Below are 25,143 nucleotides of genomic sequence, written 5' to 3'. Positions count from 1 at the left end.
GCATTCTTCTGCTATGGGAGATTAGTGGGAAACTATGGGAGATTAGAAAGACTTGGAATGATGAGATAAGGGGGTGGAGCAGATAAATTGAAAGGAAGTAGAAACTGCAGCCTGGTAGTACTTGGTCAAAAGAAAATTTCCTCTGCTTCACAATTTTGCCTAGGGCCAGTTCTGCCTCATATGAAGTACCAACTTTCATTAGATTCAGTTACAATTTCCAAAGTTATTGTAGAATAGAGAAGCAAACATTTGTTGTACACAACAACTGTTGCTTTCCAAGACTGAATATAAGGATATGCACATTTCTTGATATATTAATGCAATTTAAGGTGAAAGAGTCTAATTTTGTGTTTGAATGGTGTAAGGAAAATATCATTGGATATGGAAGGGGAAACTCTTTTTACCCATGCAGGTCAGCAACCTAGTCTTAAAGAGTTCCATAGGACACTGAGGAGTTAAGTGACTTGACCACAGCCACATGGTCAAAATAAAATGACTTGTCTATTTTATCATAGCTAGTTAAATCAAAGGCAGAACTTGATTCTAGATCTGTTTTGATTCCAAGGTTAGCCCTCTGTCCTCTAGACCAAACTGTTCATTAACTTCAACCATAGCCTTATAAGCTTATTTCCTCTTTCTTTCTCTCTGTCTCTGTCTCTGTCTTTGTTTCTCTCTCACACACATATGCACATACACATTTAAAGACCTTCTATACTTGATTCCTTACTGTCTCTGGAATTAAATATGTAAAAATTCTTGTTTGACTCTTAAAAGTCTTTCACATACTGGTTAACCTTTTCAACCTTATTTTATGTATTATTCTTCTTTAATTCCAACAAAACTAGTTTGCCTCTTGCTCCTCCCACATACCCAACCTGCCATCTTCATTTTCTAACTTATATATGGGATGTCACTTAGATCTGGAATGTACTTACTTATTATCTTCATCGCTTAAAAATCCATATATATGTATATGTATGCAGGTAAGTAGGTAAATATATGCTAATACATATTAAATATATCACTAGATATATTTATTAAATATATGTATCTATACATATACAACTATGTGACTGGATTAATCAGTTAATAAACATTTATTAAGCACCTCTTAAATGACTATCATATAGTTAAGGTTTATGGGGTATTCAGGAAGGACTAAATCCTCTGGTATGAAGATTTGCTCAGCCCTTTTTCAGAGTTGCTTATCAACCTTTGGTGTCTCTCTGTCGCCCAACTCTCATCGACTCTCAAAGGTTATATGATCCTTTTTGGAGATATGTGGTAGGGAATTCTTCAGGTACAAATTGGATTGGATGGCTTCTGAGATTCTTTCAACCTGTGAAATTTCATGATTTTTAAGTGTAATAGTATACTAGGAAATCAATTGATCAGGAAGAGTTCTGACTAGGTCCTCTGGTTATATCATTAATAATAGCAATGTTATTAACAACAGTAGAAATTCTATTTCTTTCTAGGGATCTATGTTTGTCTCTCTAGTATTTAACATTTTAAACAATGACCTGGTCAAAGACATTTATGGTATACTTAAAAATTTATGGAGATACCAAACTAGGTAGGATAAATTACATATTAGTTGACAGAGTCATTATCTAAAAGGATCATTTACTGGATTGAATCGAATATGATGAAATTCAATGGGAATAAATGTAAAAAAATTTTTTTTTGCTTGGGTACAATAAAAATACCAATCTTATAAATTCAAGAGATAGAAACAACAGTTGTTCTAAACAAAGAACTGGAGATTTAGTGAATTGACTGGGTAATTTAATAGTCAGCAGTAGGATATGGCAGTCAAAAAATAAACAAAAAAGTCATCAAGATGACTTGTATAGACAAACATCTAATATCATCTACTGGAATAAGGTCAAAATGTGTGCATGTTTTAAACATAAAGGGAAATATGAACAAATTAGGGGAGTATAGAATGTTTTATCTATCAGATTGATGGATAAGGGGAAAATATGACTAAATGAGATAGAATACATTATAAGCTATAAAATGGATAACTTTGATTACATCAAATTAAAAAGGTTTTGCAAAAATAAAACCAAAGAAATCAAGATTATAAGGAAAGTAGGAAATTGGGGGGGAAATTTTATGACAAGTTTCTATGATAAAAGCTTCATTTATTCAATATATAGAGCTGTCAATTTTATAAAAAAAAAAAAAGTCATTGCCCAACTCATAAATGATAAAAAGAATATGAGTTTTTTTTAAAGAAATAAAAGCTGTCTATAGACAAATTTTTAAATGCTCTAAACTATTTTTAGAGAAATGCAAATTAAAATAACTCTGAGGTATTACTTCACACCCATCGGATTGTCTAACATTGAAAAAGAAAATGATAAAGTTAGAGCATATGAGAAAATAAGGATACCAATGCACTGTTAGCAGAGTTGTGAATTGACACAATCTTTCTGGAGAACAATTTGGAACTTCAACCAAAGAGTAATAAAACTGTGCATACCTTTTGATTTAGCAATGTCTCTAGCAGGTAATCTCACCCACGCAGGAGCATCCGTAGATCTAGCTGGTTTCACACTTTACCTGGCAGGGATCTCATCTGTCTTGGGAGCTATCAACTTTATCACAACAATTATCAACATAAAACCCAAGTCTATACCCCAAAGAGATCAAAACGATTCATCAAAGATTTTTTTGTGGTGGGAAATTATTGGAAACTGAGATAATCAGTTGCAGAAAGGCTAGATGATAAAATACAATTGTACTAAAAGAAATGGCAGCAAGATGGTTTCAGAGGAATCTGGAAAGATACACATGAATATGCAAAATGAAATATGTAAAAGTAGGAGAATACTGTACACAGTAAGAGCAATACTTACAATGTATGATGTACAATTATCAACTGTGAATAATTTAGTTATTCTCAGAAATACAATGATCCAAGACAATTCCAAAGGACTTAAGAAAAATGCTATCCATCCTCAGAGAAAGAACTGATGAAGTCTAAATGCAGATTGAAGGATACTTTATTACTTTATTATTCTTGGTTTCTTTTTTTCCTTTGGTCTATGTTTTCTTTTGCAAAATGACTAATATGTAAATGTTTTGCATAATTGCATGTGTATAATATATATCAAAGTGTTCACTTTTTCAAGAAGGGGATAGGAGGGAGGGAAGAAGAGAATTTGGAACTTGAAATTTCTATTAAAAGAATGTTTAAAAGTTTTGTTTACATGTAATTAAGAAAAAGAGTGTTGTGTTCATTTGGGACATTATAGTTTTGAAAGGACATTGAAAAACTGGAGCGTATCCAGAGGACACTAAATTAATTCTCATAATAACTCTATCAAGTAAGAATTATTTGTTTGTTATTATCCTCATTTTATAGTTAGGAAAACTGAGATTCTGCTGAACAAAATGAGTCATGAGACTTGGATCCCTGGTCCCTGGATTCCATAGCCAATTAATATTCTTTCTATTATATTCATTATTCTCTGTTAGATATAGAGAAAATTTTATACTTCTGCAAAGCCATACTTTACAAAGTTGTTTATTTATAAATCTCTTCTGCAGGCCAGAACTTCTTAAACTTTTTTTTACTTGCAACACTCTTTTGCCCAGAAATTTTTATGTGACCCTGAGTTATAGATATATAAAATAAGTATACTAATCAAACATTTACAGATAAGAAATCATAATTTTGTAAACTTCATATTCAATTATGTGACCCCATATGGGATGGGACCCATAGTTTAAGAAGCTTTACTGTACACTAGGCTTGAGCTCTGAGTATCATCAGCTTGGTGAAACACCATTTATTCCCATTTGTCCTCTGCAGGTTTTTGATCACATTCTTTTCCAAAGAGGGGATATTCAGTAAATCAGTGTATATATGTTTAGTGTAAGACAAATTTTCAAAAGAGTTTCTATGACAGAAAAAATAAGTGAAATAATTTTGTCAATCTGACTACTCAAGGGATTCATACCAGTTATTGACATAACTTAAATACTCTAGTCATTAAGAGCCCTATGTGATGGGCACATTGTTCAGCAGAAGTCTTCAAAGAGATATTCTTTTTTCCCCAAAAGAAAATCAATTAACTAGTATTAATTAATTGCCTGCTATATGCTAGGCATTGTAGTAGATACTATATATAAAGAGAATATCTACTATTTTATAATATAGAATAATATAATAAAGGGAACATAAAGAGAAAAATGAAACAGTTCCTGACTTTAAGAGATTTACATTTCATTGGCGGGACAGACACAATACATGCAAAAAAGATATATACAAGTTTATACAAAACAACTATTTATAAATTGTTCGTGAAATAAATACAAAGTGATTGGGGGTAAGTAACGGCAGTTGAGGAGATTAGGAAAGGCTTCATCAAGGAATTGATATTTGAGATGAACAAGCTAGAAATAAGAAAGAATTTCAGTCATGAAAGAGAGTCTATGTAATGGTATAGAAATGGGAGAAGAGTCTTATGTAAAGTCTGACTGGATTGTGTGGTACATGAAGGAGAATAATATAAAAAGGCTGGAAAAATAAGGTCGGGCCAGGTTGTCAAAAGACTTTACATGATAGCATTGCATTGAATGCTATAGATAATGGGGAGCCATTTGCAGTCTGGGTGAAAGACAGATTGGAGAAGGAAAGAGATTTCAGCAAAGGAACCAATTAGATGACTTGAAATAGGCCAGGAGAAACCTAAAGAGGGCCTGAGAGGAGAGAATGGAATGAATACTAGAAATGTTGTAGAGAGAGAGTGCATAAGACTTGGCAGCTTACTAGATATATGGACTAAGGAAGAGTCATAGGTTGAGGGTGACTTCAAGACCCTTTTCAAATAGGGAGAATTTGGGGTGAAAGATAGAGTATACCCTTAAAGGCAAATAAGAGGCAGAGAGCATATAGTGGATAAATCCTACCTGCTGTTTCTTTTCTCTCTCTCTCTCTCTAGATGTAAACATCACCCATGAGTTCTTGCATTTCGAGTATATCTATTTTGTAATTACATAAGGGGAAGAGAGCCAATTTGGACATTTTTGCTTGGGGGCTCTAAAACAAAACTTACACATTATGTTTGCAATTGTTTGTTTTGTGTTATGCCATGTCTGGGCTGTGTGTGTGTGTGTGTGTGTGTGTGTGTGTGTTAATGTCTATATTATACACACACACACACATACACATGCACACGCACGCACACGGTTTCCAGTTTCAAAAGCCATACCAAAAAGCAACAGTAGATGGCCTGCCTCTCATAGGAAGGGAAATCTCAATTTCAGCTCTGAACAATTGATGGAAGGACGGGAGTCTATTATTTCCAAGGGAAATAGCATTAAAAGTGTAAGAAACTGAAAAAGTCAGAGTCTTCCCTAGAACATGATGGGAGAATCAATAATTAAATAGGGGTTGACATATTTCTAGGACGTGCTATCTTGCCATTTCAAAGTGATAATGAAAGCAGTGAAAGTTTGAACAAGGAAGTAAAGTTAAGTTAAAGTTCTAGAAATTCCTCCATTGTATGGGTTTCTCTGACTTTTTTTTTTTGTGTGTGTGTTTTTCATCTTGTTGAGGGTGAAAGTGCTAAAAGGAAGATTCTTCTGCAGACAGGAAACATTTATGCAGAAATCAGAGGTATGTGTGTTTTTCCTGCCTCACTGGAAAGTGGAAGGACCAGAAAGGCCAGGAATTTTCCATTGCATAATCTGTTTTTAACATCATTTTCATTTTCACTTTCCCCATTTCCATTTGCAATTTCAATGACACAAACTAGAAGTGGAGTTCTGTTAAGAGTGGGACAGTCCACCTGGGCTGGATTTTTAAAATCTCTAAACTTTATATATAGTTTGTCTTTTAATTTGCAATTATCCAGCAGTATTCTAATAATATCTTCAATAGAGCTCAAAGATTAAAATTTTTTTTCCTGCTTTTCCTAAAAATAATTTTAAACCGCTAAATCAACAAAAATAAATTTTTGCTTCTCATAAATCAATTCAATAAATATTTATTAAGGTTTTAATATGTGACAGGCACAATGCTAGGCATTAGGTATAGAAAAATTTTTAAAAAAACACTGTCTGCTTTCAATAATCTTATTATTTAACAGGGAAGATAAAACGTGAGCCTTAAAACAAACTGGAATGAGAGGATTGCAAAAGGAGAGGTAGAAAAGAAGGGTGTATAAAAAGGTGTGGGGGATTGGTTCATTTTTAGCTGATGGGATCAGAGAAGTCTTCACAGAGTCTTGAGAAGGAAAGGATGAATGTAGTAGGAGTCATGGGGGCTAAGGTAGGCAAAAAGAGATAAAACTTTGGGTAAGTCATGTAGTTTCCCTGAGCCTTAATTTTCTCAGTGGTAAAAATACAGGCAATGGATTTGATGGTCTCTCAGTTTCCTTCAAATTTTAAATGCTATGCTCATAATGGAGCTATTTGATTGGAATGTAAAGCATATAATGAAAGTATTGTGAAATAAGTATAGAAAACTAAGAAGTCCTTAGTTTTTGAGTTTTACCATAAATTTAATGATGGAATCAAATTTAGAAATTACTGAAGTTCATAGAAGTCAGTGTATCAATAAAAAGGCTGGTTAATGGGATCTGATGCTACAGAGAAGTCAAGCAGGATGAGGAAGTCTTTTGGATCAGGAAATCAGGAAGTCATTAGTGATTTCAGTAATCATTAAAAGGATCTTTGCTTTAATTTGGTTCCATGTATAAAGACATTTAATGGTCCATTTCTACTATTGGACAAACTAAGATGAAGTGACTCCCAAATCATTCAATGATAGAAATAGAACTAAACTGATTCTTACAACTTCCATTCTCAGGCCCTATCCAGATGGCATCACTCTCTACTAGTGTCTTGATTGACATCAATAATAAGTCTTATTTATTGTTTTATGGCTGTGCTCTAATTCAAGTTCAGGTCTCCTCCAAAATTTGTCCTGCATTCTTGACCAAGTCTAAGGTTATGAGACCAAAAGAAACTAAGAATCAGTCAAAAAAAAAAAAAAAAAAAAAAAAAAGAATAGCTTTCCTGAGTAGTGTAGGCAATTAATTCTAATGGATATTTTTGTAGTCTATAAGAACTAAATTTGTAATTCTTAGTCTTAGATTGGACAATGTTAGAAAGATGAACCTCTAGTTTGTTGGGAAAGTAATATAAGCATACTGTGTGTGTGTGTGTGTGTGTGTGTGTGTGTGTGTATGGTATACAACTCCATTGTATTTAATTTTTAAATGTGAATTTCATTCTTGAAATTAGTGTTGCAAATATAGCAAGATTATGCCCACTTTCCCTATAATAATTATATTTATAGGACTTCAAAGTTTGAAAAGTTTTCTTCATACCAATCTAAGGAAGAGAATTGTAGAGGTGTTGAATTCTACATATGACAAAACAAAGGCCCTGAAAGGTTAAGTGATTTGCCCATAGCTAATAAGTATCTGAAGCAAAATTCAAACCCAAGTTTCCTGAATCCAGATTCAGCCTTCTATCTACTACATTACTCTGTGGTAGGCAAGCAAATTTTTCTTCATCCCCTTACCTGAAATCCGTATTAGAAAGATTAAGAAAGGGGAATGCCTTTAGGATGCAGAATAAAAAGAAAAAAAAAACAGTAGTGATGACATTCTAAACTATAGATCCAGAGCTAAAAGAAACATTAGATGTAATGTAATCTAATATTATTATTTCATAGATAAAAAAAGGTAGGTCTAGTAGAATTAATGGATTTACTTAGGGCCACATATTTGAATGCAGTATGGGTAGCTAGGTTGTTCAATGGATAGAGCACTGAGCCTGGAGTCATGAAAAATCATCATGAGTTGAAATCTAGCCTCAGACATAGACTAGCTGTGTGGGCAAATCACTTAATCTTACTTGCCTCAATTTCACTTTCTATCAAATAATCTGGAGAAGGAAATGGCAAACCACTCCAGTATCTTTGCCAAAACACAAACAAACAAACAAACCAAATGGGGTTACAAAGAGTGAAAGAAGACTGAAAGAACTGAACAACTTCTAATAATAAATCTAGCACTCTTTCACAATCTTAGACAATAAAAATAATAATATTCCATAAGAAATTAATATTGATGGTCATGGTAATGTAAGCATTCTAGAATAATAGCATTTTAATGGTACCTATTATGATAAGCATTTTGTAAATATTATCTCATTTGATCCTCTCAACAACCTTGTAAAGTAGGCATTATTATGCCCATCTTATAGTTGAGAAAATTGCGTCAATCAAAGGTTAAAGATCACTTGCTCAAGGTCACACTAACTAGAAAGTGTCTGAGATCCAATTTGAACTCTGATCTTCCTCTCTCTAGGCTAAACTTTCCTTCCACAGAACCAACTAGCTACCTTTATTCTATCTGAAAGGGATTAAGGTATGCTGGGAGGTTATGATTTAAACCCTGTTGAAGAGAGTTCTTCCTTATATTTAGGGATTTAGGATACTTTGGATGCCTCTAAATTCTCTGGGTAATCTGTCCTTTCCAAGATTATACTTATCTCAGCAATAACAAGATTACACCTGACAATATCAATGTATTATATGCATTCTACAAGTGGAATCAAAATGATTTTGAGTTATTTAAAATTTTCAGCTCTTTATACTTGAGAGCCACAATCCTCAACTCCATAGGAAAGACCTCCTGGGGCATTTCTGGGAGTCACCTCAGCCAGTCGCCATTTTTTCCTAGTAACTGAATCAGAGTAATCTTTTCCTAGATGCAGCAACAAAAGAATGGGCTCCAAACTCAATCAGTACCTACAATTGAATCTTGGGAGTTGGAGGGTGGGAGTTGAAGGAAGGTAAAGAAAATTCTTGGGCTCCCTTTCAATTTGCTTTTTTTTTTTTTTTTTTTAAACTTTTCATCCTCCCCTGAGGCAGGTAGGCCAGATTACATGGACTGCTTTTGGAACTCTTAAAAACTATAGGAGAGGGGTGGAGCCAGCTCCAACCACCACAAACAACAATGTTTGAGGGAGAAGAGCCTCAAATTAAAGGAGAAGGAAATCGTGTAGACCACACTTTACTTGAATGGACATTTAGAAAACCTGCAATTGCAACAAATTGCAATTTCTTTTATAGCCCTAAACCTTGATTCTTGCCTATCCGAAGCCTTAATCCTGGACATTGTTATAATTCCTGTTTTTGACCATGCTTCAATGTGAGACTATATTTGGCCTCTGGCACTTTTAGCTTTATAACTTGTTGGTCCTGTTCTGGATCTTAACTCATTAACACTGAATGTCTTAATACCATCAACAGAGTGATTTCTTGATTACCCTTCGTTTCCTTGATCCTCAAACTATATGGGGTTCAATCAACTTCATGGTCCTCATTTAGCTTCACTTGTTTTGGGCTCTTGACATGGAATTTATCAAAGGGTTGACCCATACGAAAATGAGTGGATGGATGGATGAATACCTGAATGAACATATAAAGGAATAATAACTTATTGCTCTGTGCCAGCCCTGGGGATACAAATTCTGAAGGAGCTTACTTTCTAAAAATAAAAGACAAAACAGAGAGTTATAGCAAGGAAATGACTTTTCTTTTGTTTATTTTTATATTTTTTATTTCTTACTTAATATTTTCCCACAGTTCCATGTAAACAATTTTAACATTTGTTTTTTTTAAACTTTTTCTTCCTTCTTTCTTCCCATCACATCCCCACCATTGAGAAGATACATGTGAAGTAATGCAAAACATTTTTATAAAAGTCATTCTATGAAAAAAAATCTAAATTTCTTTCTGTTCCCCCCCCCTTAAAAAAAAAACCCACAAGAAAAATAAAGCATGCTTCAATCTGTATTCAGACACAATCAGTTCTTTCTCTGGGTATGGACAGCATTTTTCATCATAAATCCTTCAGAGTTGTCTTGGATTATTGTATTGCTGAGAATAGCAAAGTCATTCACAGCTGATTATCCTACATTATTATTGCTACTTTGTGACAATAAATTTCACTTTGCATGAGCTCATGGAAGTCTTTTTAGGTTTTTCTGAGGTTATTCTGTTCATCATTTCTTATAGCACAATAGTATTCCATCATAATCACATACCACAATTTATTCAGCCATTCCCCAGTTGATGGGCAGCCCCTCAATTTCCAATTCTTTGCCCTGTGAAAAAAACTGCTATATTTTTGTGCATAGCAGTCCTTTTTCTTTCTTTCTTTCTTTCTTTCTTTTTTTTTTTTTTTTAAATCTCTTTAGTGTACATAACTGTTAGGTCAAAGGGTATGCAGGATTTTATAGCCCTTTGGGCATGATTCCAAATTGTTCTACAGAATGGTTGAATCAGTTCACAATTCCACCAAAAATGCATTAAGGTCTCATTTTTGTCACATTCCTTCCAACATTTGCTATTTTCCTTTTCTGTCTTATTAGCTAATCTAATAAGTATGAGGTAATACCTCAGAATTGTTTTAATTTGCATTTGTCCAATCAATACTGAAAGTACTTTTTTTTTTAATATGGCTAAAAAAAAACTTGATTACTTCATCTACAAAATGTTCATATCTTTTGATCATTTATCAATTGTGGAATGATTTTTTTTTTTTTTATAAATTTGACTCTGTTTCCTATGTGTTTGGGAAATGAGACCTTTATCTGAGAAACTTGTTTCAAAATTATTTTCACAATTATTATTGCTTACTGTATTTTCCCCCATTTATTCTATTCTTTCTCTCCTTTCACCCTGTCCCTTTTCAATATGCCTTCCATTCTATCACCCACCCCCCTTTTTGTATCAGGGAAAGGAGTTTTGTTTTAAAAATTCAGGGATTAGGAACAGAACCTGAGGGCAGCAAATTGTTCCATCTTTTTTCCGTAGTCAGGTCAATGTTGATTTCATTACTATTCCCAGAACAAGAAGTCAAAATCAGGAAACCAGAACTTTGACTCAACTGGCCAGTTTATATAAATACTTAAAAAGGTAATGATAGATTCTGAAACATTGAATACCCATTTATAATAAAATTATATTTTTTAAGAGGCTGAATCAGGTTCATTACTCAGAATGTATAACACTTTTCTAACTTTTCAGCATTGCCTTCTTTTATAGTTGTGTATTGTGTCTATTTTATAGGAGCATTAGTAAAAGAATAAACAATGAGAATAAATGACTTTTCCCCACCCCAGGGGATCTCAATACTTGGATACAATTCCTTGTTTATCCCAAATTAAATATAAAGAGAAAAGGGATCTATCTCAAAGCTCAGCACAATGTCCAACATGAAATGAAAGACTCTATCATGAGAAACTATTGAAATAATAATAATTAACATTTATATAGCATTTTTAAAATTTGAATGCACTTTATGTATATACGTAAGGTCATTTGATTCTCATAGCAATCCTGTGAGATAGTTAAAATACTCAGGACCATAAAGACAAGCAGAATAATTCCATTAAATTATGCAATATTCAGGATGCCTCTGAAACAGAGACAGAAGATTCTTCCTGAGAAAACATAATGTCATGGTGAGGTCATTGAATTCAGAATCAGAAAAACCTGAATTCGGACTTCCTCAGACACTGACTACTATAAGCAAGTCATTTAACCTTTCTACACCTCAGTTTCCCCATTTGAAAAATGATAGCTTTGGACATGATAATCTCCAACATCCCTTTCAGGTCTAAATTGATGATGCTATGAATGATGGTTTTCACAGACTTCTTTTCAGTAGCCCACACCAATTTCTATATCACCAATTGAGCAATTTCCACCCTCTGAGAAAGAAACAAATATCTCATGAAAGTGGGGCAAAAAAGTAGGGTAGCATGTAAATTTAGAGTAAAGCTGAAAAAATGAGATTGATATGAGCTCAGGTCCTCTGAATTGCAGAAGCAAATAAATAAATAAATAAAAATACAGAAATAACCTATTCCTGATTGTGGAAGAAGGGAAGGATGAAGAGAATAAGCATTTGTTAAACACCTACTATGTGTCAGGCACTGTGCTGAGTGCTTTACAAATATTATTTTATTGATTGAAAAACTAGGAAGAAGTTCTTCTTGCTTATCTCTGACCTTACCAAAGAAGAAAAAGGGCAAAAAGGAGAAGATAGATCCAGTAAAAGTTGAAGTTCACTAAAAGGACTCCAGGGATTTTTCCCCAATGAATCTGAGAGTTTTTCAAATATACTTGAATAAATATCTGGAAGACCTGAATCAAATCCTACCTTAGACATTTACAAGCTTTATGACTTTATGCAAGTCACTTAACTACTCTCTGTCTTAGTTTCTTCAGCTATAAAATGGCAAAAATAATAGTACTTGCCTCATAGGTTTGTTGTATTATCAAACAAGATAATTTGTAAAATGCTTTGGAAATCTTAAAACTAGCCATTATTATTTGTAATGTTGTAGTAGTAGTACTACTAAGTAGGAGGTAGAATACAGATTTGAAAATGAGTCCCAGAAGTGATAAAAATCTTGGAAAATAGTTTGCTGACTGAGAGAAGTATGTAAAAAGAGAAGACTGTTTCTATCTCCATCTTTCTCATTGCTGGAAGGCACCAATATGAAAACTATACTAAATGAACGATGTCCTAGAATGCACCAAATGATCTGCTTTGTATAATGGGCTCTGCTTTATTACTTTTAAGAGGTACAGATTTCCTCATGTAATTCTTAGATCACCTCCTTTAGTTTCTAATTGAAACACTTTTCAGGGGAGAAAGAAAGCTTGTATGCATTTAAATTTATTCATTATATTCTTTATTATTAGCCATCTTCTATTTCTTTTTTCCCCATTAGCTGATTGTCTTTTTTTTTTCCCCAAGGAAAAAAAAAGCAGATATTGCTTTGGAAATATACACTGCCAGAATTTTTAATGAAAGAAAGGAAGTTTAGTGTCTGCAGGGTGATAAGATTATGTGGGAGGGATATTTTGCATGGCTTCAAAGAGCCTTATATTTTTTTGCTGTAGCATAAAGTTAGTCCTGTCTTCTTAATGAGTTAGAGAGAAGGAGGGGGGGGGAAAGAGAGAGAGAGAGAGAGAGGGAGAGAGAGGGAGAGGGAGAGGGAGAGGGAGGGAGAGGGAGAGGGAGAGAGAGAGAAACTTTCCCTTTTGCAAACTCCTGTGGAAGAAATTAAACATACATGGCTGCATATGAAATTTCATCAAGTACCTTTTGAGAAGTTACAAAACTCATGATGAAATAACAGCTTCTTTAAACACAATGTGTTCACCATCTTTGTCTTCAGTTTAGACAGTTAGGAGGCCCCAGGCATCAGCACATCAGCTTTCCATCCTGTACCTTCCCATGCTATGAGCAAATAAGAGGTGGGGGGGGGGGGGGGAGGATTTACACTAGAAGCTTCATGTCTAGTTCTGAGAGAGGGACATTTCTCCACTCTGTCATGCTGAACAATCAACTCTGATGCTCAAATCCTGTGTTTTCACCTGTTTGTCAAAAGCCTTTTGTTTTAAAATTTGATTTCCCTAGGTCTTTGAGGAGCCATGTGGGCTGAATCCAAAAGCCAGCATTTCTGCCTGCCAGGGATAGTTTTTTTCTTCTTCCTTTTCTTAGTAAAGATTAACTTCTGGATTATAGAAACAAAAGTAAGATCAGCACTATCTTTTAAATATTAATTGATCAACTTGTGACCTACTATTGATTAACCATTTCTAAAGTATATTTGCTTCTACTCATAACTGAGTTAACTTAGCTAAACAATTTTAATTATGGCATATATCCATTTGACTTGTTAAATGCCACTTTAACAATCCAATCCTTTACCTTATGTGAGTTATAAAATATCATCATTGTGGAAAAACAGTTGTTAGGCATCACACAGAGAGATACCTAGACATAGTCCTGGCTAATTGAGAAGTCTCAGGCTAGGAACAGCAATGATGAAGTGTTTTGAAATTAAATTTATACTGCCTAGTGACATATATTGTACTATTTGTTAAGTGTTGTTTAATTTTTTTTCATTCATTTCTCCCCAACTAAAAAAACTAAAAAAGTCCCTAAAAGATAAAAAACACATTTTATGCTTAGTATATTTTATATAGGAGGTACTCAGCAAATGTGTTCGCTGATTTACTATATGAGATAAGAAGACAGAGGAAAAGCATAACAAACCAATATACAAAATGATAGCATATATATATATATATATATATATATATATATATATATCAGCAAAATGGCAGGCAGGCCTGTAAAAGGGCACAAGTAAAAATTTGTCAAAGTAAAGAAGCAACATAGCTACATGGGTTAATAGTCACTAATATTTCCTTGGTTGCTTTTTAAATTTTTTTTTCCTTTATCTAAAGTGTTTTATTCATTTTAAACTTAAATACAAAAGGGGGGGAAGAACATTTTCAGGTACACAGCAGAAAATAAAGAGAAGATTCAATATAAAACCATGAATTTCCATTTTAGACTGTTTAGTTTTTAAAAACTAATGTAGTAAATAAATACTGTACTTTGTTTTCAATGCTACCCAGATTTTCTGTGCTTCCTTCTAAATTTTCTTTTGTTCTCTATGCACTTTATATTTTTTTCTGTCTCCCCACCACACTCTAGAAAAGGCTACAACTAAATATGAATGCACAAACATATACATGTATGTGTATACAGACACATATAAACATATTATGGTTGCCTTTTTAAAAAAAGAGCTCAGAAATCTTTCAATTTCCTTAAATTGTGTTACTTCTAGGATAGATTTCTTCTATTTGTGTTTTATTGAGTCTTGCTACTCTTTCTAATAACATCTTAAATGTCACTCTCATTTACCTACATAGTATGTTAGGTGCTGAGATAAAAAAAAAATTGTAAGGAATAACAATCCTTATTCACCTAATATTACACTTAGAAAGTTCCTACCTGCTAGTTTGCATTTGGGTCACACAGAATGTAAATGGCTCCATTTTCCTATTTTGTATTTTGGTTCATAATGGAACACGGGCATCCATGTCATTAGTAAGTGCATTTTGGGGGTGGAGAGTAAGGTAAGAATACAGCTCAGAAGACATTTGAAAGAGGAGCCAAAGGAATTTTATATTTTCTACAGTTGCAGGAGAAGTAAGCTGTTCAGTTCTTTTCTGTTTGGCCCAGACTTTGTGGACAGGGTGGAATTACAGAAGCAATTTTATTATGGGAGAAGCTAAAGAGAAGTAAAGGAGCACAGGTTCTGATCTGAAAAATATTCAAAGGCAGTAGTAGAATACACATATAATGGAGAGATCACATTTGTGTGCCTGAGTCAAGAGTAGGGCTACTGACTTGGGAGAAGGGGAAATGAGGTCATCTAGACCATTCTGTAAAAGGTTTTAAAGCAAAATATGATTGACACTGCTCATTGTGCTAGGGAAGTTGGTTGTGGGGAAAGGACGTAACAGAAAAATGAGCAATTTTGTCTTCACAGTGTTTGCCAGTCTGCTCCAAATTATCTTACTTGGTCAACTCCTGCACTCCAGAACACTTGCTTGACTCATGCCAGGAACACTTGCTTAATTATTTAATGTTCTTATTTAAATGTTCTTTTCAAAATTATAAGAATATAATTTCAAAAATAAACTATAAACAAGCCAGAAAAATTGACTATAGACATTTAATTTTAAGAATGAAAATAGCCCAAGAAATAAAATCTACAATAAAATCTTTAACAATTCAGATTTCACTCATTTAAAGAGAAATCTACAATAAATAGATCAGGGGCTGGGTTGTAGTTTTTTAATAAGATCAATGAAAAAGAGGATTATTAAGATAGTGAATATCATAATTTAGATTGTAAAAGAAATGTTTGCTAACTTAGTAATAAAAGGTTTGCATTTCTATCACTATTTGCACTTTTCCAAATTCTTTCATATATTAATGTTATACAAACTAACACTTATTTCATGTCTCCAAAAGTTCTATGAGGAAGATAGAATGGGTCGTATTGGCCCTGTTTTAAAGATGAAGATGAAATTCAGAAAAATTAGATAATTTGCAAAAAACCTTAATGTTAGTAAGTGGTAGAACTGAGACCTCATGACATTTTTAAAATTCTGTGCACTTTCTCCTTAGAAACAGAAAACCTGAAACAATATAGTATAATTTGAACTATACTTGAAGTCAGGAACACCTGGGTTAGATTTCATTTTAGTGGTTTACTAGCTGTGTGACTCTGGATATTTCAGTTAACCTCTCTGTGCCTCAGGCTCTCATCTGTAAAATAAGGGGATTGGACTTTATGGCTTCCAAATTTCTTTTGTGCTCTAAATTTGCAATACTATGAAATGTCCACTTTGCCAATTGCTTTATGACCATAGGTAAGTCATTTAACCTTTTCAATATTTGATATAAAACCACTATAGAAATAATTGTTGTTTTATTTTCTTGGATAAGTGATTTTATTGGAATAGAGAACTTCCAATGTGAAAATTTCCTCTATCATTATAGATCAGTAATGATTTTTCTACTTGTGGTCTTACAAAATTGCCTGAGTTCTTTCAGGTTGAATGCTGTAACCTGCTAAGGGTCACACAACCAGAATGTGTTAGAAGGGTCCCAGGGTTCTCTTGCTTTAGTTATTATTAGCAGTAATAATAATAACCAATATTAATGTCATCAATACTATTAACAGTTATTTAATTATTACTCATCATGTTCATAAGATTTTATCAGTATAAAAGAGCAAAAGACTATCTAGTCTATGCCCCTTATTTTTGCACAGAAAAATTGAGATTCTAAGAGATTTCCTGATTTCCTGAAGGTCATATTGTTAGTAAGTGGCAGAGCTGGAATCTAATACCAACATTATACTGAACTTAATAGAAGCAATCAACCTAATTTTTTTTAATCTATTACTTTCTCAAGTATACAAAATGGAGGGCTTTGCCTGAGCTGACAGAATTTTGAGGGTATTGAGGGATCAGTTATCAAGAAACCTGGAAAAAGGAAGGATTCCCAATACTTGAAACAATCATAGATGGCCACCCTTTCCTCCACTACTGATGGTTAGGTGTCCAAACTAGACAACATAGACCCAAGTTGAGAGGAACTGTCATTTGGTCTTAAAATCACTTTATATCTGCTTCTTCATCTTTATCTCAATCATTTTTCATTCAATTGTCACTCACATGACACCTTTCCTCCTTTTTCTTTGCGAAAGTGTATTAAGACAACAGTACAATTGCTTCTAAAATATCTACCCAATTGTTTCACTCATCATCCCTATGACTTCCAAGACCGAAACACCCATTATATGTATTGTCTCTATGACAGCAAAAAATGCCTTGATTTTTCAATTTGCATTCTCAGAATTTGATACAATTTTTGAAAAAAAAATAAGTGCTTAATAAAAATCATCTTCATTTTATCATTCTTTTCTTTATGTTCATTACAATAGCTTGAGTGAGGCAATATGGTATAGTAATTAGAGAATCAGGAGAACCTTGGCTTAAATTTCACTTATCAGTTGTATGACTCTTGGAAAAGTCACTTAATCTTTCTCATTTTCCACACCTGACAACTGAGAGTTGGATTCAAAAAAATTTTTAAGGTTTCCTTTTGGCTCTAAATCTATAATACCCTGTTTTTGTTTTTTTTTTAAAAAGTATTAACTATACACATAATTTCCCATTGTTATGCCAAAGTTACCTTTTAATGTTGTGACCCAGTTTCTCCAATTGTCCTATTTAGTTATTCTGCCTTAGGTTATAACCTTTCCCTCTTAATGTTTGAGATGAAGGTTTTATAGACATTCCTTCTTAATGTTTGACAAGATAAAGGTTTATCCATTTTAGATGTCATTAGAATATCAATAACCTCTCTCTATTAGGTTATCCCCACTTAGGTCCCTCCATTATGTCATTGTTCTTGTTATTCCATAAAAAGCTCCCTGCCCCTATATATCAGGGCTAGACTCTTTGAGATGATAGTCTCCTCTAGCCCTGGGATCAACATGGATCCATTGGTCCCAGTATTTCTCTCCATTTAATAAACTATTGAATTGGTCTCTAATCTCTGTCTTGTTCAGTTTCTTCGGCATTACACCCATCTCAATAAAATCTTTAAGAGAATAATATTCCTTGATAAAAGCATAAGAAAGGGATAGATTTTTAGAAACAATACTCAATAGTAGATCATATATTTATAGCCACACAATTGCCTGAAAGTTACAAAGAAAATATGATTCAACTATACTTGTTACTTGTTTACTTAAAAAAAAAAACCCACTTGATTCAGTAGAACAAAATTCTGACTTGGAGATTCTCCTTCACAAATGAGTCTTCTATGCATGTTAAAAATTTTACAAGACTCTTTGGGGGGCCACCCTCAAACCTGCACTCCCATCACCTCACACCTCTATTATAATACAGTCATATAACCTGTCCTACCCGATTTTCAGTTTTTCACTTCTTCTATCCATCCTATACATCATTTCAGACTAATCTTTAAAAAAAATAAAATTTTCAGTGGTGGTCTTTTGCTTTTGCTTCTCTCACTGTTAAACTCTTTGCTTGGCTCTCAAGTGCCTTCTATAAGCTGACCCTAGCCTCTCTCTTCAAACTCTAGGGAAATCACTGAACTCAAAAGCACAAAATTTGTATTCAAAGAAAATTGGACAAGATCTCTGAAGTTTCTTGCAATTCTGAATCTCTAATTCTATTACTCTTCCCCAACAAAAACCTTCAGCCCCTATCATCCAACAAATAGAGTCTGTTCATTTCTTCCCCAGTGACTTCACTCTATATCCCTCAATAAGGTGCCCTCATTTTCCTTCTTAACTACTTAAATTTTGTCTATCTGTCAAGATCCTACTCAAATTTTATATTCTTATGATGACTTCTCTCACTATTCCAGCTGTCACTAGTTTTTCTCCTGTAATTTAGTAGAGTGCATAAGACAAACCATAAATAAAACAATACAAAACAAAATCAGCAAGCCTTTATTAAGTGCTTATTAAATAGCTAGCATAGTAACATAGAAAAAAAAAAAAACAAGGTGCCAAGATCTGAAGAAAAGAAGCTATGTAGCTGATACTTCTCTGTTATACCCTCTGCCCTTATCCTGACTCCACCTGAAATATTTCCACACCTAAATGTCCCTTGCTTAAGAGAGGCAGTAGATATAGAGACCCAGTAAATAACCTGTTAATCCTGCTTCAAATTTCATGTCAGGCAATATCTAACCAGGCTTGGGCATAGTATGTTTCTTCATCTATAAAATGGAGATGATGATGGCGATAGTAGCAGCATCCACATCTTAAGGTTGTTCTTAGGATCAAATGAGGTAATTTATGTAAAAGTTAGTAAACCTTAAAGTATTTTGTAAAGACAAGCTATTTGGAGAAGAAAACTGAACTTAGTGTCATATTATACCATTCTAACACAATCCTTTCTTTGTACCTTATAAAACTTAGTATTTTTTAAACAAGAGGAAGTATGACCAAGAAATAAAAAGGCACTAAACCAGATGTCAAGAGAAGTGGATTCTGGTTCTGAGTAGTTTTAAAGTCATCTGACCCTTTTGGTTTGTGTTTAGTTCATACATAATATGGAAAGGTTAAACTAAATGGTGTCTAAATTTCCTATTGGCTCTAAAAGCCTGTGATTCTATGGCACATAGACAGTTGAATATATCTACAATCAGAGGAAAAAGAGATTATTTTATATCTCTCAGTTGAGTCTATCTAACTGGTTAAAAATTAAATCTTTCTTCACTATAAATCTAAAAGGTGACCTCTCTCTTCCTCTTGGATACTAGAAGGAGGATGACTATAAGATGAAATCACAAATCAGTGATTTAAAAGTTTAAGAACCTCTGTCTGGGCTCTCTGGCTTCCCAGCAATCATAGATTCCATGAAGGTACACCTTCATACCATAAGAAGAATGGGTAGAGACCAGTCAAAGAAACATATTTTGTGATGGAAATTTGAAGGTATTACTTAAACAAAGAACATGAAAGGAAATGAGAAAGGACACTTCTAGGTGTGAGGTTTGTCAGCTTTTTTTTTTTTTCCTAAGGAGGCACTCCAATTTTCAGTGAGTGCAACATGCTTAGCCCCAATGTAAAAGCAAAACTCATCATGAAACTGGAGCCAAAATCATCACTGCATGAGCAATTTCATAGAATAACAACGGACTTGAGCTGGTTTATGACAGAATGACAAAAAGGAAGCAAAAATGAACAGTTAAAAACATCCAACAGCCTAAACAATCCTGGTCTAACAAATTCTATTTTTACAACACTTTAAGGTCTATTGACCTTTTTCCTTAGAGAAATTCTAGGAGGTTAAGTAATGCCAGTATTATTATCCCCAATTTTGTTGCTTTTGTTCAGTCATGACTACTCTTTGTGACCCCATCTGGGATGTTCTTGATAAAGGTACTGACATGGTTTGGCATTTCCTTCTATGGATCATTTGATAGGCGAGAAAACTGAAGCAAAGGAGGTTAAATGACTTGCCTAGAGTCACACTGCAAGCAAGTGGACTCCAGGCACAGCGCTCTATCCATTGAAACTGGGGTTTAGAGAGGTTCACTAAATTAGTCAGGAGTAAAGTGCAGCATACAAGTTGGATTGGAGGGAGAGTTGGATTTCACATTTAATGGGTCTGAATTTGAATAGGGGTTCTTATTGAGAGTTTGACCTTTAGCAATTCACTTAACTCCTCTTAAATCTCAATGTCCTCTGTAAATAAGAAATTGGTATTAGATTATCTCTGAGGTCCTTTCTCATTTTGATCCTATGATACTCAAAATGACACAGGATTCAGAATCTGACTCACCATGAGGCCTTTCTCAAATCCTCTAAGAAGACTGAAGTCTGAAGATCAGAAAGTTTGAAGATTTATCCACAAATGTGAGTTGAAGTGGAAATATGAACCCAAGCTTTCTACCAGTTGATTTTGAAACTAAATATACTTAAATATAGGGTATTTTTCTTAGTAATTTGTTGTGTATTATCAGGTATTTACATAATTGCTCTAATTATGCTAGCTAGAGCTGTTCTTGTAAATATGTTAAAGATCACTGAAACATGTAATTATGTCCTTAAATCATTAATTAAAGTGTATCAGCTGGTGTAATTGCTGTAAATATGTCTGGAGATGTCATTAGTCTATGTAATGAAGACACAGAATTCTTTATTAAATTACAATAAGGAATGTTGTGTGTTGATTCACAGTACTATATGGTTTTTAAAATTTTCCTTTCAGCATAGCCAAAAATACCCTTAGATTCCTATTTTGTGGTTATGTTCATAATAATTTTTTTTTTTTTTTAAGACAAGGAGGTCCATTTTCCTGATGGTACCTGATAACACCATCATCAAAGATTTTCCAGAGTCCCTGGCCTGAAACTTTTTACCTAGATTTAAAAAAAAAAAAAAAAGCATTCTTGACTAACCCTAAAAAAAAATTATGATGTAAGAGAAACAGAGTAGTACAGAGGGAACACTGCTCCTGGATTCTAGTCCAGGTTTTATCACTTACCAGTTGCATAATCTTAGACAAATCATTTCACATTTTTCCAAGTCTTCCTTTTCTCATTTTTAAAGAAGGAATTTGATTAGAGAACAGCTAAAGTCCATTGCAACTCTTTCTACCTCTAGAATTTTATATTTATTTTGCCACTCCTAGACTCTCTATTAAGACTTTTCTCTGCTTTTTGGGTCCTAGAATCCCTTAGATGTCAATCTCATTCCTTAAGGCTTTTTTTTTTAACTAAACTTTTTAAGAAGAGTAGTGATTTTCCAAGAGACCTCTTCCAGAGATATTTGCAAGTTAATAGGAGAATCTTTAAAAGGGAAACTCCTTTCATGCCCAAAGGAGGTGAACATTGAATTATAGATACTCACCTCCAAAGGCCAGGCCTGCAGGCAGTACTAAGGGCTACTTCCTGTCTTCTTTCATAAAAGTGCCAGTGCTTAGTCAAGTAAAAAGGAAATTGTTTTGCTAGGGAGATGCCAAAAGGTGGCCCCTGAAGCCTTGATTGGCTGAGTGTGTGATGGTTATAAGGAAAAAGATACCTAGGACTGAAAAGACTAGGGGATCCCCAAGGCTACACACAGGAAACCCCCCTCCTTCAGAAAATAACAAACAGAGAAAGCTTTCAGTTCTTCAAGTGCAAAAAATAAAAGCTTGTGACTCGAATTCTGTTTCTTTTTATTTCAGCATTAATGTCAAGAGAATGGAAAACTGAAGAATTTTCTTTGAACTTTGTTCTTGGGTCCAAATCTCACACAACAAGTTTCGACCTTAAATTGGAATCTAATGTCAGTATCTTAAAAGGTCTAATTCTTTTAAATAAGTTCCTAAACTTAAAAGAAAATAAGTCCATGAACTTAATGTTAACAATCCGAACCAAACTATTGAATGCAGTTTTAAACTTTTACATGTGAAAGATATTCACACTTGATAGTTATTATGCTAAGTTACTTTTAATGTTAGCTCTGTTGCCTTCAATAGCTATTTCAACTATGACATTTTGTTTAGAAGACATTTCTTCTTTAAACATCAGTCTCAGGCAGCAAGAGATCATAATCTAAATTAACCTTGTTTGATTCAGGAAAAATTATTTTGCAATACTACAGTTTTCAGAATCATTGGACATATAAAATGGACCTAGGAGCAGGAAGAGAAGCTGGTGATGATATACACCGCCATATTCTGTATGAATTTGAACATTACATTAAATTTTTTTTTAATTCACAAATATTATTGCTTGCTATGCTTTCCTCCCATAAGTAGGTTGAGAGTATCTTTGATCATTACTTCCCACAAATGGATTTTCACACATAGGAACAAAATATGCCTTTAATCTGTTATTAATATATCATGTATTGAATTGACAAGCTTTCAACTGATTCGTGGTGTAGTACTCCCTTTGGGGTGTTGCACAATTAGCATGTTATCAAATGACATTTTTCCCAGAGAGGCAAAAGAGTCTCAAATGGGATTGTCAGTAGAAGTCCAAGACTAGTAGAAGAGGGGAATGCTATTAAGGGCATAAATATCTGCATCACCGTAAGGTGTGCAACAAACTTCCAAATTATCCTTTTGGACAAGAAGAAGAGCTGATTATTTAATGAATCATAGTATTATAGATTAAGATTTAAAACTAAAAAAGAACTAAGAGATTTGTCTGGTTCAACCCCTTCATTTTACAGATGAGGAAATAGACCCAGAGAAGTTAAAATGATTTGCCTCTGTTCACACAGTATCTGAGGAAGAACCTCAACTCAGGTCTTCTTGACTCCAACTCAGCATCTTATCTTCTATCCAACTGGCTATTTTTAATGATTAGTAAAATTAGATGGATTTTGAACTGGTTGAATGATTGAACCTTCATTAATTAATGGATCAATATCAATTTGGATGGAAATCAGAAGATTTTAGATCTGGAAGGAACCTTAGAAGATAATCTAAACCAAACATATTATTTTATAGTTGAACGAGATAAGGTGAGATCTTTCAAGACAGCTGTGAAAATTGAGTAAAGCTTCATCTATTTCAAAGTTTGAGTAGGCCTGAAGGACTTTTAAGCATTAAGTCAAGGGCATACTTAAGTCCCCTCCCTGCTATCCCCTAAGGGCATACTTAAGTCCCCTTGTTATCCTCCTATGACATCAGTGTCTTTCTGTTTAGGTCAAATATGGGCAACTATGTACTTATTGGTCAAGTTCAATTTCTTGGGTAGTTCCCACGTTTAGAATGTAAGATCCTCAGCCAATAAGGATGAGGGTCAGTGGTGGGAGGAGGTATTTGCATTAGGGATGAAAGGTGCCTTCTCCCTTGCATTGTCTGCTCAATGGGTGGAACGTCTGATTCTTGCGAGAACGTAAAATAAACTTTGCTTTGCTTCTAGATCTCTCCAGCTTTTTTTTATTAAATGCTGTCTGAACCACACATAGTCAAGAAACCTAAGGCCCAGAGAGATTAAGTGATTTAAGATTATACAAGAAATAAGCAGTACAGACTGGATTTGAACTCATATCGTCCTATCCCAAATCAAGATTCTTTCTACATTTTAATGGAGTGACCCTGGTCTCTTTCCTTGGCTCTGCTCCATTAAACATTTGTGTGTGGAAAATTTGTGTATAACTTGAAGTTAGAAGGGTTAATTAGCATTTCAAATGACAAAATTGCTGATTCAAAATATCTAGATAGGTTAGGACGATGAATTGAATTTAACAAGATTAAATTTAACGGAGAAATGTTGTAGAACTTGGATTTAAAGTAATAAAGTGCAAACATGTAAGATGGAGAGTCATAGTTGGACAGCCATCCACATGAAAAACACTTCCTGTTTCGTAGTAACAGTAGCACTGCCAAATTAGTATGAGTCAGCAGAGTGTCATGGCAGCCAAAAGAGCTAATGCAATCCTACCTGCATTGACAGAAGCAGAATGCCAAAGTCTTCTATTCTAACTACCTATCTGGAGTATGATAACTATATTATGCATAGTTCTAAGCATCACATTTTTGGAAAAGATGCTGGGAAACTGAATTATGCCTAGAAAAAGCAGGGAACATGAAACATTAGACCTGAAACAATCCCATACCAAGATATATTGAAGGCTCTAGAGATATTTAGTTGGGAAAATAGTTGTCAAGTATTATAATAACTGTCTTTAAATATCTGAAGGTTTGTAGGGAAGAATGATCAAATTTGTTTTGCTTGACTCAAAGGCAGAATTAGCAGCAATAAATGGAGATACAAAAGAACATGGATATTTTTCTTATAAGAAAAAAAGCACCCTAACTCTTAAGGTCTTTTGAAGTATGAGAGTGTGTTCTAAGATATCCAAGGAAAATATCATTATGTTAATATGGGAAACTATATCCCTACAACAATTTCATTGTCACTTCCAGGATTTACACACCATGCTGTCCATACTCCAGCATCATTCTCATTTTCCTCCCCAGCCCTCCACAATCTTGGTATCTGCTTTTAAGCTCTTCTCTGTTATAATCACCTTATCTTGCTTGTCACTTCTCACCCATCTCCATACTTTGCCATGTGATGATAAACCTCTATCTTCCCATTTCCAGCTGCCTCTATTTGAATAATACCAGAGAGTTTTCTCCCCTTATAGTAGACTACAATATCATAGTATTTCTTTTCATAGGTTTTGTTCTTCTGAAAAACAAAAAAAAAATTTTTTTCT

At 33.9% G+C, this 25,143-nt stretch overlaps 1 long non-coding RNA gene across 1 annotated transcript; it reads left to right on the top strand.

Annotated features, from left to right (window-relative positions):
* Positions 1 to 4,207: 4,207 nt before the first annotated feature.
* Positions 4,208 to 22,688, top strand: LOC105750484. The gene is made up of 3 exons (XR_001121065.3): positions 4,208 to 5,635; positions 20,743 to 20,835; positions 22,148 to 22,688. It is a non-coding gene; the product is annotated as an uncharacterized LOC105750484 (long non-coding RNA).
* The last annotated feature ends 2,455 nt before the right edge of the window (positions 22,689 to 25,143 follow it).

The sequence above is a fragment of the Sarcophilus harrisii genome, chromosome 4, assembly GCF_902635505.1.
Source record: "Sarcophilus harrisii chromosome 4, mSarHar1.11, whole genome shotgun sequence".
In the NCBI taxonomy this organism is placed as follows: Eukaryota; Metazoa; Chordata; class Mammalia; order Dasyuromorphia; family Dasyuridae; genus Sarcophilus; species Sarcophilus harrisii.
This window is presented reverse-complemented; position numbering and strand designations above follow the sequence as displayed.